General features: G+C 36.0%; 1 protein-coding gene across 1 annotated transcript in view; it reads right to left on the minus strand.

The window, feature by feature from the left end:
• Positions 1-5,736, minus strand: part of LOC150079603 (serine/threonine-protein kinase 16) — a 112,872-nt gene extending 107,136 nt beyond the window's left edge. Inside the window, exon 1 of the mRNA XM_090383134.1 lies at positions 5,648-5,736. The gene's annotated coding sequence lies outside the window, so the exon portion shown is untranslated. The remainder of the gene's footprint in view (positions 1-5,647) is intronic.
• Between the last annotated feature and the right edge of the window lie 9,896 nt (positions 5,737-15,632).

Raw genomic sequence — 15,632 nt, forward strand, 5'->3', positions numbered from 1 at the left:
GGTTGTAACAGAGATAAAAGTACAGATGGACAGAAGTTGTGGACAACAGCTCTGTCCATAGACCAGAAAGCTTGACTACCATTTAGGAAGTCAGTTTTCTGCTGTTAGCCTGTTCAAAATCAAGTTTGGATTGATCAATAATTATTTTACAATTGTTATGAGCTTTAGTGCAGGCAAAAAATTAGCTGGAGATTTGGATACAAGTCCACTTTAATCCCACTTTAATATTCTACATCCTTACTCTGAATAGCCCTAGCACATTCACTGGAAAACCAAGTTTGTATAAAGGAGACAAGACTTTAGGGTGGAATGAGAAATAAAAGATTTCATCCCTATAAGAGTAATTTTACTGACACAATCTGAGCAAACATTAGGATTGAAAGCTTTAAAAAGAGTAATCAAACAAGGAAAGGGGAAACAGAAATCACATATATCATCTCATTTCGCATTCTTATAATGCCAAACAACATGAGACACGGTGGCCATGAGATGGCAGCTCCATCAGAGAAAAGGCCATCATGAAATTGTGATTCAAGGTACCTAAAGGACCATTAACATTAACAGCATACTTAGAAGGGCTGTTGGTGAGGAAAAAAAATCAAGTGTTGGGTGTAAGTTTAGGATTGTCTGTTATTCTGGTAGGTAAATGAACAATTGTGTAAAATCATTAGTGACTGCAAAAGTATCAACATCTCAATCAGCTGTGTAACTAGAAATGAATGCCTGATGTCATTGTAAATATTAACATAGCCAATGAAAATCACTTTGCTGACCATTACACTGGAGAAATGTTGTGTTTTCAAAGAAAGGAAGTCAAACTGTTCTGAGTAAACTTGTAGAACTGGGAGAACAATATAAGCAACAGATAAATTTGATAGAATGGGATAAAGAAACTTCAATCTCAAAGAGATTCCAGATTATGAAGTCTCTTATAAGGAATACAAGAGTGAACATATGTACAAATACCACCTTTGAAGCAAAAGGATTCACAGAGTGAATTAATTAGGATAACCAAGATGAGTGGTGGTTGAGGCAATTAATAATTGAGATTCAATCAGAAAAAGTAAGTTAGGCTTGGCAGATTATAGAAGTAAATCTACAAAAAAACCTTCAATTTGCATTTGTTTCTGCAACTCACTGTTGGTCATGAGACTTCAGTAACACATTCACTTCACATCTTCAGTATCCATTTCCATGTTAAGGTGTTTTGCTATATCTAAAATTTCTTTGACATTTTCTTGTGTTTTTAGGAAATTTTCATAGTCATGGCAAACTTCTGGCAAAGTTTTCTCCAAAAACCCTTCACAGTGGACTGCTTGAGGTCTTTCCAGCTTGCAGTAATGTCTGTTGCTCCCATAAGGATATTATACCTCCTTCCAAAACTGCATAAGAATTGTTGCTTCCGTCTCATCAATAACAACAATAGTCTGAGCTGATGTTCTTCTCAAATAATACTGCTTAAAAGTGAAAATGATTTTTCTTGTTCACACCACCAGTTCAAAAGGCTGAGTTCACACCACCATTAACAGCATACTTAGAAGGGCTGTTGGTGACGAAAAAATCAAGTGTTGGGTGTAAGTTTAGGATTGTCTGTTTCATAGTTTTAGCAGAACAGTAACAAGTTACTGTTCTGCTAAAACTATGAAATCTAAATGTGCAAGCAGAGCATCAATATGCTTGAAACTGCCAAAATGCAAAACCTTTGTTTTTATTTTTTTAATTTATAAGGCATATTACCTTCTAATCTCACAAATAATTTTCTGTTCATACTCCATACGATCACCGGAATCAGGAGTGTGCAATTACTGTAATCATTTACTTATAACAATGCAGCTTTATTATATAACATCACATTGAGCCAAAAACATTAAACTGTACATAACTATATATATATGTATGTATGTATATCAGGCAAACAACATCAGCGTGAAATGCAGGTATCATCAGATGTGCATTAACCAGATGTATGGTAACTAACTGCTAGGTGTACTCCTTTTGAATCAATGGTTTTGTAATTAAAACTGCAGCTGACCGGGCTAGCCGGGTGGGTAAAGTGCCTGCCTGGTCGCGAGTTCGAATCCCGCCTCGGGCTTGGATCAAAGTACTGCAAAAACCTTGGGAGGTGCATTATGGCCACAGAAGCCGATGCGCCAACAACTACAAAAAAAAATAATAATAATAAAAAAGTAATTAAAACTGCAAAAGTTATGTCTATTTAAGCAGGCTTAATGCTATCATTTTCATTCCTAGTCAACATGTAATTTTTTATTTATATAATTTTCATTTTCCACAAAGGTGAGCAGTATATCAAAATGTTTGGGCATGTAAATATCAGTTTTATTAAATTTCAGAATTCCTATCTAACACAGTAGTGCAAAAATTGTTCAAATCAGTACCCTACATTTAAAATGTCCTTAAGTAACTTTGTTTTAAGTAACTGCATATAGTGACCAATGAAAATTTCAAAACCACAACTTTCATTCAATGTATGTTCAAAATACACAAAAGCTTACAATGTTAAAAAGCTATTCGTGAATTACCCTGTGTAACTAAAACACTAACAAGAGCTAGAAAAAATTTCCTAGTTTTGAATGAATAAAATAAATATATAAAGTAAATGAATTTAAAATGAATATCATATTGCATAAATTAATAAATTAAAAAGATTCTAAAATAAGAAACTATTGAACTTTAATCATGAATGGCTAGAGATGGAAAGAGAAAATATTCTTGGAAAACAAGAATATTTACCAAAAGATTGCATCCCCTGTAACAACAGTAAAATGGTTTTGTCATTCATTTGAAGAGGTCAGGATCTGAAAAAAGATCTAACCAAAATCTTAAAGGCCTCTTCAATCAGGGTTGACATTAGCCAGTCTCATGCAAAAACAGTAAGGGAGTCACTTCCCTCCTCTCACCATGAGTCTGGATTGTCCTGCCTTTAAAAGATGCAACTGGCCTATAAATACACTACTTTAGACACCAACCATATGAACTGATACACTATAACCAAATAGATAATGTGCCAAGGAATTCCCAAAATTAAGCATATATGCTAGAAGGAATCACTTTGACTATCCAAATTTCTAATAAACTGCTACACTAGTCCTTGCTTAGTTGAACAATTTTTACCTTACTGCACTATTTTACCAGGCTTTAATTTCTATCTTACAGGGAATGAAATTACCTTAATTTCTATCTCTCTTCTGATATAATGCTGGCTGGCTGGTAACTTACTGTTTAGGATTTATTACCACAACAACAGCTTTGGTCATAGCATGCAGATATAGTGCTGGCCTACTGCTCTGCTATCCCAGAACAGAGCCATGCTAAGGGTGAGGCAAACATTAGCCAGTCTCATACCTCAGGTTAGAGCTGAAAGGGGCACCAAAAGAAAGATTAAATGATTGCCAACATTTTCAATTTTATGTTTTGATCAATCCAATCCATTTATCATCTTGTTTTTGCAAGACGAAAATCTTTGTCGTGCCACTGTACAGATACCGAGCTCTGTGTGCCAGTGCTATCTGGAGTGCCACCATGGATGTCCCTCCACTGGTCATTTTTATAACCTCAATTTTAATTCTTTATTAAAACGTGTACCATAAATTAATTTTAAATAAGTCTTTTTTTTTTTATATATTTTAGGGGAGGATGCAATTTTCAATTTTTGCCTCAAGTACTAAAATGACTCGGCACGGCCCTGTCCCAGAAGCAGAGGAAACAAAAATATTTATAAGGAGATCACCTTGTAGCCAAAGAAAGAATCCTAGTATCCTTAATTGTTTCCATTATGAAGCAAAACAATTTTCGTGCTTTTCAAGAGAAACTGATGAACAGATACCCCTCTGCCCAATTGCAATTAATGTCAATGCCTTAAATAGAGGCCATTCACACATTTTCTACAGTCACTGATTTATTCTAAAGTAGCACAAACAATCAGCAATCATGCAGAAGTGTGAGATTCCCTTTCCTATAGGCAGATAGATGTCATGTAACTGGAATCCAGTAAGTTCCACTCTTTTGGAGAGATGCCAAGAGCTCTCCTGTTGTATTTGGTGACACCAAAGTACTAAAAAAACAAGCCATCTAATTCTCAATAGTTAAAAAACTATGAAAATTTGCTTGCACATGCTTCACTGAAATTATGATTATAATTTCAGTGGAGTAATTTCCTGCTCACTAGCCTTACACCTCTTTAGAGAAAGTGCACTGGGAACTGGTAGATCTTCCCCATATGGCATACTCAAATACCTAACATTTTACATTTCTTTAATCTTTAGTCTTCACCTTAGTCAATCATTAGCCTGGCCAGCCACTGTCTAGTGGTTATTGTGCATAGCCGCATATAAATAAACATAAAATTAATATTAAATAATGCATAAATAAATAATATCATAATATAAAGATGTATAAATAATACTGGGTTGCAGCTACCACAACAGGAGAGAGAGATAGGTTCCTGACTTTTCTTGGTTGCCCATATCAATGGTAGAGAACTGCATATGTGCCACAGATAAACATATTTTTCATAGAGCTGCATAAATACTAAAAAAATGGCGAATTCCTGTACAAGCAAGTCAGGAAACTGCAGCATATTCTGTAACTTTTTTTTTTTTTTTTTTTTTGTTATTTGGTTTTTAGGAGCATTAGCAACTAAGGCCATATTGCTCCGGGAATATGCGGTGGTCATTCCCTGACCTTTCCGCATCCTCTGTATTTGGTGGCGACGGGCTCGAACCCCGGTCTAATCAAGAAGAATTTTACATGATATTGTTCTACAACTCAAAAATATATACGTTTCTCGGCTGACTTCAGGAGAGAATCTTAAATTTCAAAACTTATTATTATTAGTTAGAGTTTTACAATCTCTTTACAAACTTATTATTCCTATGTTATATGCATATAAATTCCATCCAATTATCATTCTTATTGGTAAAATAAATGTCTTAATAAAAAAGGAATTGTGCAGCCACCAGCAAAATCTTGTGGCCACTAGAAAAACACTCTTGAGAACCACTAGTTTAGACAGATTATTAAAACTTATATTTTACCTTATGTTAAGTGCCAAAGCAACTGAGGCTATAATATATTGTGTATGTGATTGAATGCATTATTTGGTTGGTTTTCTGAGGGGGGGAAAGTTTGTGGGGATATATATATCCCCACAAACTTCCCCCACCCTCAGAAAACCAACCAAATATATATACACACACACAACCTTCACCTGGGCCAACCTAACTCGGGAATGTTGCGAAAAAAAAAGTCCATATCAATTATTCACGTCACTGATGGAATTTGAACTTGGGCCTTTTCCCCCCAATATGGGACGATGATGATAACCATTGTGTTACCTGGGAGGGCTTATACTGGATCATCTGGTCATTTTGCTATAAATTAAATGAACAAAATATTTTTTATATTTACAAAACTACAAAAAAAAAGAGAGAATAATCTCGAATTATTTTTTTTTAACTTGAAATATACTATAATGTCTTAGATAATTACACAATTTTAAACACAGCAGGCATAGCATTACTTTACAAAAAAGTGAAATTCAACACATTAAAATTCAGACAATCTCACTCAAGAAAAATATTACGAATCACAAAATGTCTTATAGCTTCTTATGATTTCTTGTTATTACCCAGTTTTGTGAAAACCCGTTATACTGATTCCAAAATTTATTTCCAACGCAATTTCTTTGTCTTTCCTATTCATCATTGTTTGGAAACATTCTTACACAAATAACTGAAAATGTGTTAAAATTACAGCATGATACACTCGACAAAAAACATTTTAATATGTTTTTAGAATTAATTGCAAAGCGTGAACGGACAGGAAATGAAAACGTTGCCACATCTTTGAGAACAACCTCACGTCGTCTGCTATTCAAAAGAAAAAATAATAATAAACAGTAAAATAAAATTATCATTTATAGGGTAAGTGATCATGTATTTAAATATAAATACGGTATTTTTTTATACACACAAATACCACAGCTATTTTAATAATAATAAAAAGATATAAATTCATAAAATGTAAAAGAAAACTTACTTTTTGATTTATCCCAGAGATTCTAATTGAAGTATAGAGAATTTACCATTACAAAAATTTATTTTTTTTTTATGAACAAAGAACACCTGAAAGTTGACAAGTATCACCAAAGCATTTCGAACATCTACCATCTGGTGTTTCTTCAGCTGCATCTATTTCCAACTCACACAACACAGAGTTGGCTAATTGAATGACAGCTCTAACCCATGTCATTCAAATAACCCGCTCCAACACAATTGGCAAAATATATACACATAATGCAGGTAGGTTATGGTTATTTGATTTTTAGGAGCATTAGCAACTAAGGCCATATTGCTACGGGATATGCGGTGGTCATTCCCTGACCTTTCCGCATCCTCCGTATTTGGTGGTGACGGGCTCGAACCCCGGTCTAATCAAGAAGCGTGTGCTACGTACTGCTGCTCCTTCCCACCTGGTTACTGAGGCCCCTATGCAGATAGGATAACTAACAATGAAATAATCAGTTGATGTTAAGAAACACTAACCCAAAAAAATTTGCTTGGAATTTGCTCTACTCGTCAAAAACGTACTTCTAAAAATATGTTACGAGCAACCACTCATAATGTTTGCACTGTTGCAACAGTTCTAATACTTAGCAGGAGCATTGAGAAGTGGGGATGGCGGGTGGGTTACATATACTGGGCCTTCACACCACATAAGGTACCTTCATCTTTGGAACTATAGCAAACAGGAACTCATGGGGAAAGTGGAAATGATGTGTTGCTGTTTTCCCAGGGACTAAAATGGGCCAGGGGACAATACTAGCTCTCTCGACATCACTATCACAGAAACTATCAGTTTCTCACATTAGCATTAGCATTACTTAAGGTGTATGATGCAAGAAAGCAAGTTTATACAGCATCAGCCAAAAAAAAAAAAAAAAAAAAAGAGAGAAACCTTTCCATTTTACCCATCCGGCCACTCCAAGTGTTTGTCTAGTTCAGCCTTAAATTTATTTAAGCTATCAACTTCCACAACAACAGTTGGAAGTCTGTTCCAGCAATAAACTACCCGCTGGCTAAAGATAAACTTCCGCACATCTATTCTATAGCTGTCTTTCCTCAATTTGAACTGTACACAGTACTCAAAGTGGGGCTTGATCATTGCCTTCTACAAAGGGATAATCACCTCCTTTTTCCTGCTAGCAAAATTCCTGTATATCATTGACAAAATCCCATAACCTGCTCTGGCCCATCTGCCTAACTTTTCTAGATCCCGTTGCAGTACCATACTGTCTTAACTGTCATTAATAACACTGCAAACCTTTGTATCATCTGCAAACTTGGACATTAAGCCTGATATACCTTCATCGATATCATTGATAAATACACAAAACAACAATGGGCCCAGTGCCGAACCCTGGGGGACTTCACTAATAACATTAGTCCACGTACAGAAGTGTTCATTTATTACACTCTGCTGTCTCCCACACAACCATCCCTTTATCCATTGCAGTAACTTGCTGTTAATGCTATACCGCTCCAATTTCTACAGCAGTCTTTTTAATTCAACTGTATCAAAATCTTTCCTGAAATCCAAGTTATATGATATCAAAATTATTTTTTGCATCCAGTTCCTTTGTGACCACATCATAGTATGCAATCAAATTGGTCAGACAAGACTTTCCCTTAACAAACCTATGCTATGTCTGAACTATTACTGCAGTCTTGTCTAGGTGATTCTGCATCTCTTCTTTAATCAGTGACTCCATTATTTTCCCCAGAACAGAAGTTAAACTAACGTGTCTAAAATTATTTGTGTCGCCCTTTGAACCCCCTTTGTGAATTTGGGATACATTTGCACATCTCCAGTCCATGGGGATCTCCCCTGAATCTAAGGATGCTCTCATAATTATGGCTAAGGGTTTGCTTGCTGCCTCGTTCAATATAACTCGATAGATTCCATCTACCCCAGGAGCCTTTTTTATGTTTAACTTCAACAATTTCTCCTCCACTTTGCCCTCTGTTATTACAAAATCATCTAGCTTCGTTAGAGTTTAGTAAACTTCTGTCCTCCCCTTCCTTACAGAATTCCTCTGTGTGAATGTAGATTAAAAATACTCATTCAGTTTGTCAGCTATCTGAGCAAGATTACTAACAGTCAAACCACCAACATCAAGTGAACCAATCTGATTTATCTCCTTCCTTCTAGAGTTTACATAAGTAAAGAAGTCTTTGTTGTTTTTCTTTGCATCCTTTGCCAAGGATTTCTCGTAATCGGCCTTCGCTTGCCTAACCTCCTTTGTGACTTGATTACAGACTACCTTATATCTGCCGTAGGCTTCTGTTTCGCCTAATAATTTATATGCATCCCATGCATTTTTCTTTACTGCCACGGGCCTCATTAATTCATCCGACATCCATTTAGGCTGAACAGTATTTCTTAATTGGTATGTAAAGACTAGTAGCCTCGAAGATTAAGTCCCTGAAGGCTTCCCATTTACAATTCAACGTTGGTAACATCATCAGTTGATCCCACTGTATAGAATTTAAAAACTCTCCGAGACCACTGTAGTCACCTTTACGAAAACAAAAATCCTTCCCTTTACCCTTGATGGTAGTTGCATCTTTAAGTAAATCCCACATCAGTACACTGTGTTCACTCTCACCTAGTGGTTCCTTTATCTGCAAATTCTTAATGCATGCTTCATCACTGCTGATAATCAGATCAAGGGTATTACTCTCTCTCTGGTCGCCCCTTGAACATGTTGCTGTAGAAAACAATCCTCCAATAAATTCACAAAAGTCTTACTAGTATGCGAATGGCCGACCACAAGTTCCAGTCAATATCTGGAAAGTTAAAATCCCCCATTAAACGACATTGGGATTCACTGGCCCACTCTAGATCTCTGCACAACTGTTCATTGTTGTACTCAGAGTCATTAGGCCTATAACATACTCCAATTCTCATTTTTCCTTTCCCAGTGTTTGTCACACCAAACAGACTCAATATTGCACTGTCCACCCGTGTCAACTGGTGCACTTCCTTAGATTTTATGTATTTCTTAACTAACAGCTCCTCCCTTCCTACCCTGTCTGTTCTTTCTGTACACATTGTACTCACTAAATTCCAATTCTGCACTGCTTACATCTGTGTGACACCATATCTCTGATATCAAAATATCTATCTTTGATGTCTTGATCAGCACTTTAATTAATCAATTTTATTTACTGTACTTCTAGCATTATTGTACATGCAAGTATACTTGCACTTGTTCTTATTCTTAGTTACCTTAACACAGCCCATGTATTTTTTTGTTCCACTATGACTCCCAGCAGTCCAGGAAATGCCGACCGGGCTAGCCAGGTGGATAAAGTGCCTGCCTGGCAACCTAAAGGTCGCCAGTTCGAATCCCGCCTCGGGCTTGGATCAAAGTACTGCAAAAACCTTGAGATGCATTATGGCCACAGAAGCTGATGCGCCAACAACTACCAAAAAAAAAAAAAAAAAAAAAAAAAAAGTCCTGGAAATCTCCATTGCCTTGCTTTCCACGCTGCTGCTCATTCCAATAGAAGCAGTGCAAGAATCACTTTTGCCTCTGCCTGCATCCACTGTTCACCTTTTAGTCCGTGTATCCCCTCCCAAGCTATTAGTTTTCCGACCCACCTAACACTGCCTCATAGCATCAGCAAATATCATTGCACCCTTTCTATTTAAGTGTACCCCATCCCTGTAGAAGCAGTCTCTCCTGTTAGTAAGCACAGAGCACGCTATACTTTCCCTATCCTGTCTGGGCAGATTTGCAGAAACTTTTAAATTTAACCCTAACTCGCGACATTTTTCCAGCATTGACCTGTACTTGTTAAGTAAATCTGCAGATTTCTTACTCTTAAGGTTATTATTATTATTTTAGCTATATGGTGCAAGGAAGCCCGAGGCTTATGCTGCACCAGCCAAAAAAATTTTCTGAATTACCCTGTGGGAGAGAGAGAGAGAGAGAGAGAGAGAGGTACAAGAGAATCACCAAGAAATAGAAGAATGATGATATCCAGCTCAGGACTGTGGGTGTGCCAAGCCCATACTCACCAGATGTGAGCCCCTGGGGTTAGTGACAACGTTTACAACAATATCACCTTTTGTGCCCTTAAAAGATGATATCTGCCCTACAACGTCATCAACTTTTGTCCCTAGCAGACATACCCTGGTCCTATTTCACCTATCCTTTTTGCATAATATATTCCCTGTCTCCCTGAGTCACCGACAATAACTAGTTCCTGTGGAACCAGTGCATTCTGCCTTGGATATTGCCTCATGTACAGGAGCGAGGTCTGGCGTTGAGTTGGGCAGCTGAAAGCTTGATGGGCCTCTCATATTAATTTCTTCGAGAGCATTTACCCTACACCTCAAACTCTCATAGATGCCCATCAAAACGGTGAGTTGGCACCTAATTTCTTCACGGTCTCTGCACCTAGCACACACAAAGACATCCTCCTTGGCTAGATCATGTTCTGTTCTAGACAGATCTGCAAACATTTCACGCATTATTTTAGATTGATGTGTTGGAGAATCGCCTACTTCGGTTCTCCAGTGAGCCACAGCACTCAGGCTATTCTGTGAACGCTGCTTTGTTGCTCTATTCTGGGTCGTGATTCCGTTAAGTAAAAGTTAGTTAACAATGAACTTATGCTGTATTGTGTATTGTGAAAAACTATATCATTATTTTTATATACAAAAACCAATTTAAAAAATCATATGTGTGTCTGCATGTGTTTTTTTTCTCCGAATTGGTCCTTTTTCATGTGTCTGAAAGGTGATGGGCATAAATGCTGGTAATATACAGATCTGCTCTGCTCTGCTCTGTCCTTTTCGAAATAATGCCCTTCAAAGTGTATACAATTTGTGCCATCAAAGAACCCACTTGTAGCAGAACTTCCAAAAGTCATTTCTTAACAGGTCTTTAAGAATTGACTTTGTGGCATTTGTGGACAGATTCTCAAACTTCTCTAATGTGCCAATCCACTTGAAAACTGTTTTCTTCAAACACTTGTCTCCCTAAACCTGTTATTTTTGTCATAGTCTCGGGTTGGTTGGTGTAGGTTTAAGTGCATTAGGAACTTAGGCCATATTGCGCGGTATAAAAAACCTTTTGTAAATTGCTTGTGTTCTGTGGTCGATTTGCTGTTTGCTGGATGAAAAACGAGTTTTCAGGAGAAAACACCATTCTCCCCACGCCTCAGATCGACTAACCCAGCCACGTTGTGAAAAAGGCCCATAAAATTTCCTCACGTCATCGACGGGACTCGAATTCAGGTCTTATTCATCCAGTGTGGAGAGGACGGCGATTATATCAACTGTACTACCCACTACAGCCACATGCATTCAAAAATCACAAGTAGGTTTAGAAGTGAAGTATAGGTTTCACAATAATGTGGACAAAAACTCTTTCTAATATTCCACTGGATTTTATTATTATACCATATTCTTGAGGTGTCCTCATAAAAATAAATTCAGGATAGGATTCACGCTGGCCATGACCGTGGACAATCAGTCTATAAAGACTGTTGGCATGGGATGTAACACCTTACATCGAAGAAGTCACAAAGAATTTAAGTTATTTCTTGCGATACACCAAACTCCATATTGGCTCTGTTTATTGAATGTGAAAATGTATAAGCACAGGTACATAAGGAAAACTCATTCTTTTTTTTTTTTTTTTTTTAAATGTTCTTGCATTTGCACAACCACACTTCCAATAACGAAACTGTCATATCACCAGGCTCGCTACTGCGGATATTCAGAGGGATGGTTTGATAGAGTTCCTAAACATCACGAGGGACTTCTGGACGATCTGCCTGGGTTTTTAATGTTCCCCATTATACACAAAAATTAATGTATTTGTAATTTTTCATATCGTTTTGTATCATATTTACTCCTTAATATTAAATCAGATCCGTTCATATGAACGAGGATTTCGTGATCAACACGCAGGCGTCAAGGAAAACAAGTTTGCTACAAGGAAAACTTTTTTTTCTAATAATAGACTTTTGACAATAAAATGGTGCCTTAATAAATTTACTCACAGGCATATAAAATCCTACGGATGGCTCCGGACAGGGTGACAAAAATCAAAAAGTAAAAATGGTCACACCTGTGCCGGATCGGCAATTCCAAATATCAGGGGCTGCCTTGTGCACATGTGAATCGAGAATACGTGATTACATCTAAGTAATAAGATGACGCCTGCTAGTTATTTTAGAAAGTGTATATCACAGATGACTATGCTTTAACTTATACGCTGTTCTATGTTAAAACTTCGTGTCTATTGGGAACAAATAATGAATCAATAAAAACTATTGCATTCATTACATTTTTAAAAATGTTTTAATTTTTAAAGTTTTCTTTAAATATTAACACAAATAATTTTATTTTTTAAAATTACTTAATTATATTTTTATTAAATACAGTACTAATACATTAGATAATAAAATTAAAAAAAAAAAAATTAAAGTACCACTTACAAAATGTAAGCAGTACTTTGTTACTTTTATTACGAATGTGCTGCCACCTGGAATGTTAAAAAGAGAATATTTTAGGATTTTTACTTGCCTAGTTTTGTTTAACGTGTTGTGACTTAACTTTGTCGTTATACTTGTTAACAAGAACGCTCCCAAAAACTTTTCTGAGATCGGGATAGGGGGTGGGGGGGATTTACGTTTATCAAAGTCCGTATCTGTCGATTCAATTGTCTAGTTACAAGTATGAAGAAATATAAAAATAATGTTTAAAATCCAGTAGGGAAGAAGCTAAATTCCCTCATCTTGTCTCTCCCTTCCGACGCTTATGGTTGTTTTAACGTCGTTTATGTTAACCACATGACAAGTGATATTTTATTCGAATTCTTAATTATTCCCAATAACAATCCGAAATCTAAACTTTAGATATTTTGTTCGTCTTCTCACATTTATGATACAATAGGTGCTATAAAAAAATAATAATAAATAAATAAAAATATCGCAACACAAGCATATTAGTATCGGAAGAAATTGGAAAAAAATGTATACAAAAAACATGTTAATGCATTACAGTAGTTCTCGATAAAAGGGCTTTAATGAATTGTGCAGATGGCAAAATGGCGCTGATAATCGATTTTATTATTATTGTATTTATTTATTTTTGTCGCTATTTTCACTCCTGTAATAATAGAAAGATTGCAATGCCAATATAATTGCTTAGTTACCGTGTGGAAGTCCAGCTCGTCTTAAACCTGAAAAATATATAGTCTAAAGCGAGATTTCGCCATTATGTCACTGAAAAAATATTTATTTATTTCACTGTTTTTGATTTATTACCGCTGGCATAGGTATTTACTTTTACATGCGATATACCAGTTTATTTATATTTTGTATACCCACTACAATTTTTACGACTATAGCCCTCACTTATGTACAGTACATATTGCATTTGTTTTATCACATACTTTGTATTTTGAATGTTATAATTATTTTAGATATATTTTGTGCCGTCAGATGGCGCAATGTCATATTTTAGTTGAAATTGTAATTTTTCGTTTGCAGCAGACACTGAGTTAATTGCAGTATTTGGAACCACAATTTAACTTAGTTTTTGACCAAGTTAAAACACGATTGTAGTAGTACATTGGGTAAATCATAATTGTAAAAAAAGAAAGATATATATTGAATAAATACCAAACAAAATATGTCAATAAATGAGACAAATAAACTACACAGTATGCCCAGCCATTTATTTCCTTGGTTGATCTTTTACAATTAGATTCTGTTATGAATAACAATGTCCCGAAATATAATAATACCATATGTTGGACAGTACAGCTTGCAAGATAACAGCGAAAATAACGCATGCAGAATATCGGTAAATTCGAAATGTTGCTGATTCAATGACTTAAGCATTCTAAAGCGAAGGAGACTCATATCTCCCAAGTTTACTAAGCACCAAATCTGAGAATCGATCCAAAAGAGACATCATGGCGATAGCAATGAGGTTACCAGCCGTTTGTCGCCATAACCTTTACAGCGGGTGGAGGTTACTACAGTCAGTGACCTGTGACTTACGTGCTGATGTCGAAGAAGCAAAAAAAAAAAAAAAGTGACCGCTCAAGTACTCGCATTACTCAGGTATACTGCCTTTCTATCCCCCGGTTTTCCCTCCTCGCGTACTTGCAAAACCGGATTGTGTCACGTGTGCAGTTAAAACGTCCAGTTTTTGTGCAGATATTTGAAGAAAAATAAGCTCCGTCCCCTCTCCCCCTCTTATTATGCATCCTGGCGGCAACGAAGTCTTTAGATTACACGTCCATGTTTGCTTTTCCAGGTAGCTTTGCCGGGTCATTTGTTCCGCGCATCATAAAGCTAAACCCATGAATCCAGCAGCTGCGGAAGAATGTAGGAAGTCGTGGAAACATTCCACAAATAACTTACAGAGGTGGGGTGGGGGGGACAGCAGTGAAGAACTAAGTATTTAAGAACTCGCACTGTATGCCGATGTCTTTGTATTGAATAAGAAAGTTGGAAGTCTGTCACCGTTCGCAGCAGCAGAAAAAGTCATAAAGTGCTTGGCTATTAGAATGCCGACAAACTGGATGCTATTAACTGGGAATGACAGCGTGGGGGCATTTATCAACAGTTATCCACGAAGGGTGGTTCCCTGAAAATGAACGCATGACTTGGTTTCGGTGTAATAATCCTCCACTGTCTGCTTGATATAGCCTCAATCCTTTCGTAATTTTCGACAGTTGCTAAAGGTGTGTCCCTTTATGTGTGTGTCCTTTTGTTATTACCTACACAGCACATACATTAAAGGTTGGAGATGCAAAGAATAGATAAACTGTGGGGTCAACTGCCGTTTTCAAGGAAATTGAAAAATGTTCGAAAATTGGAAATGCATTTATCAGTTTATAGCTTCAAATTAACAATTTATATTCATATCAGTTAATAATAATGATAATTTATATGAAATTTTGTTTTATGAAGAAAGTAATTATTTCATCTATAGATACTAATTAAATTTATACATATAAAAACTTGTATTAAATAGTTAATTAAGTTCGTCGAAATAATGTCAGCCTAAATTTTTAAATGTGCTTAAAATTGATAGGATAATTGTGGATGTACTTTTGTTTCTTTAGATGAAGGTAAAATGAAATTTTGAAGAATTCAGATTATAGCACAACTGACGTACAATGGTGAAAAAAATATTAAACTTATTCACTCAATTTCTTAATACTTTTTAAAACTATTTTAAAATTGTGTTTCATATTTTTTTAGTACTGTATATCGGGTAAATGCCAGGGAAGGTGCTTCTCAATTTTTTTTTTTTTTCATTAGATTTTTAAAAACCATTTCTGATGATTTTTAAGAGTGTAGTTTGGGTGTCTGCAACGTATGTTTCATTCTAAATGATATATTGGATGAAAATTAAGAATTATCCCTGAAATTTTGGAATTTGGTGTAATGGCGAACTTGTAAATAGGGGAAATTCGTTTTTCTCCTTTTGTATTGTTTTCCAATAGATCCATGTTGTTACTTCGTTGCAGGCAAAATTTTACATTGAAGTAAAGAATAGTTATTAAACTGTAA

This window comes from Mastigoproctus giganteus, chromosome 10 (assembly GCF_048544385.1).
Source record: "Mastigoproctus giganteus isolate SK-2022 chromosome 10, ASM4854438v1, whole genome shotgun sequence".
Taxonomy (NCBI): Eukaryota; Metazoa; Arthropoda; class Arachnida; order Uropygi; family Thelyphonidae; genus Mastigoproctus; species Mastigoproctus giganteus.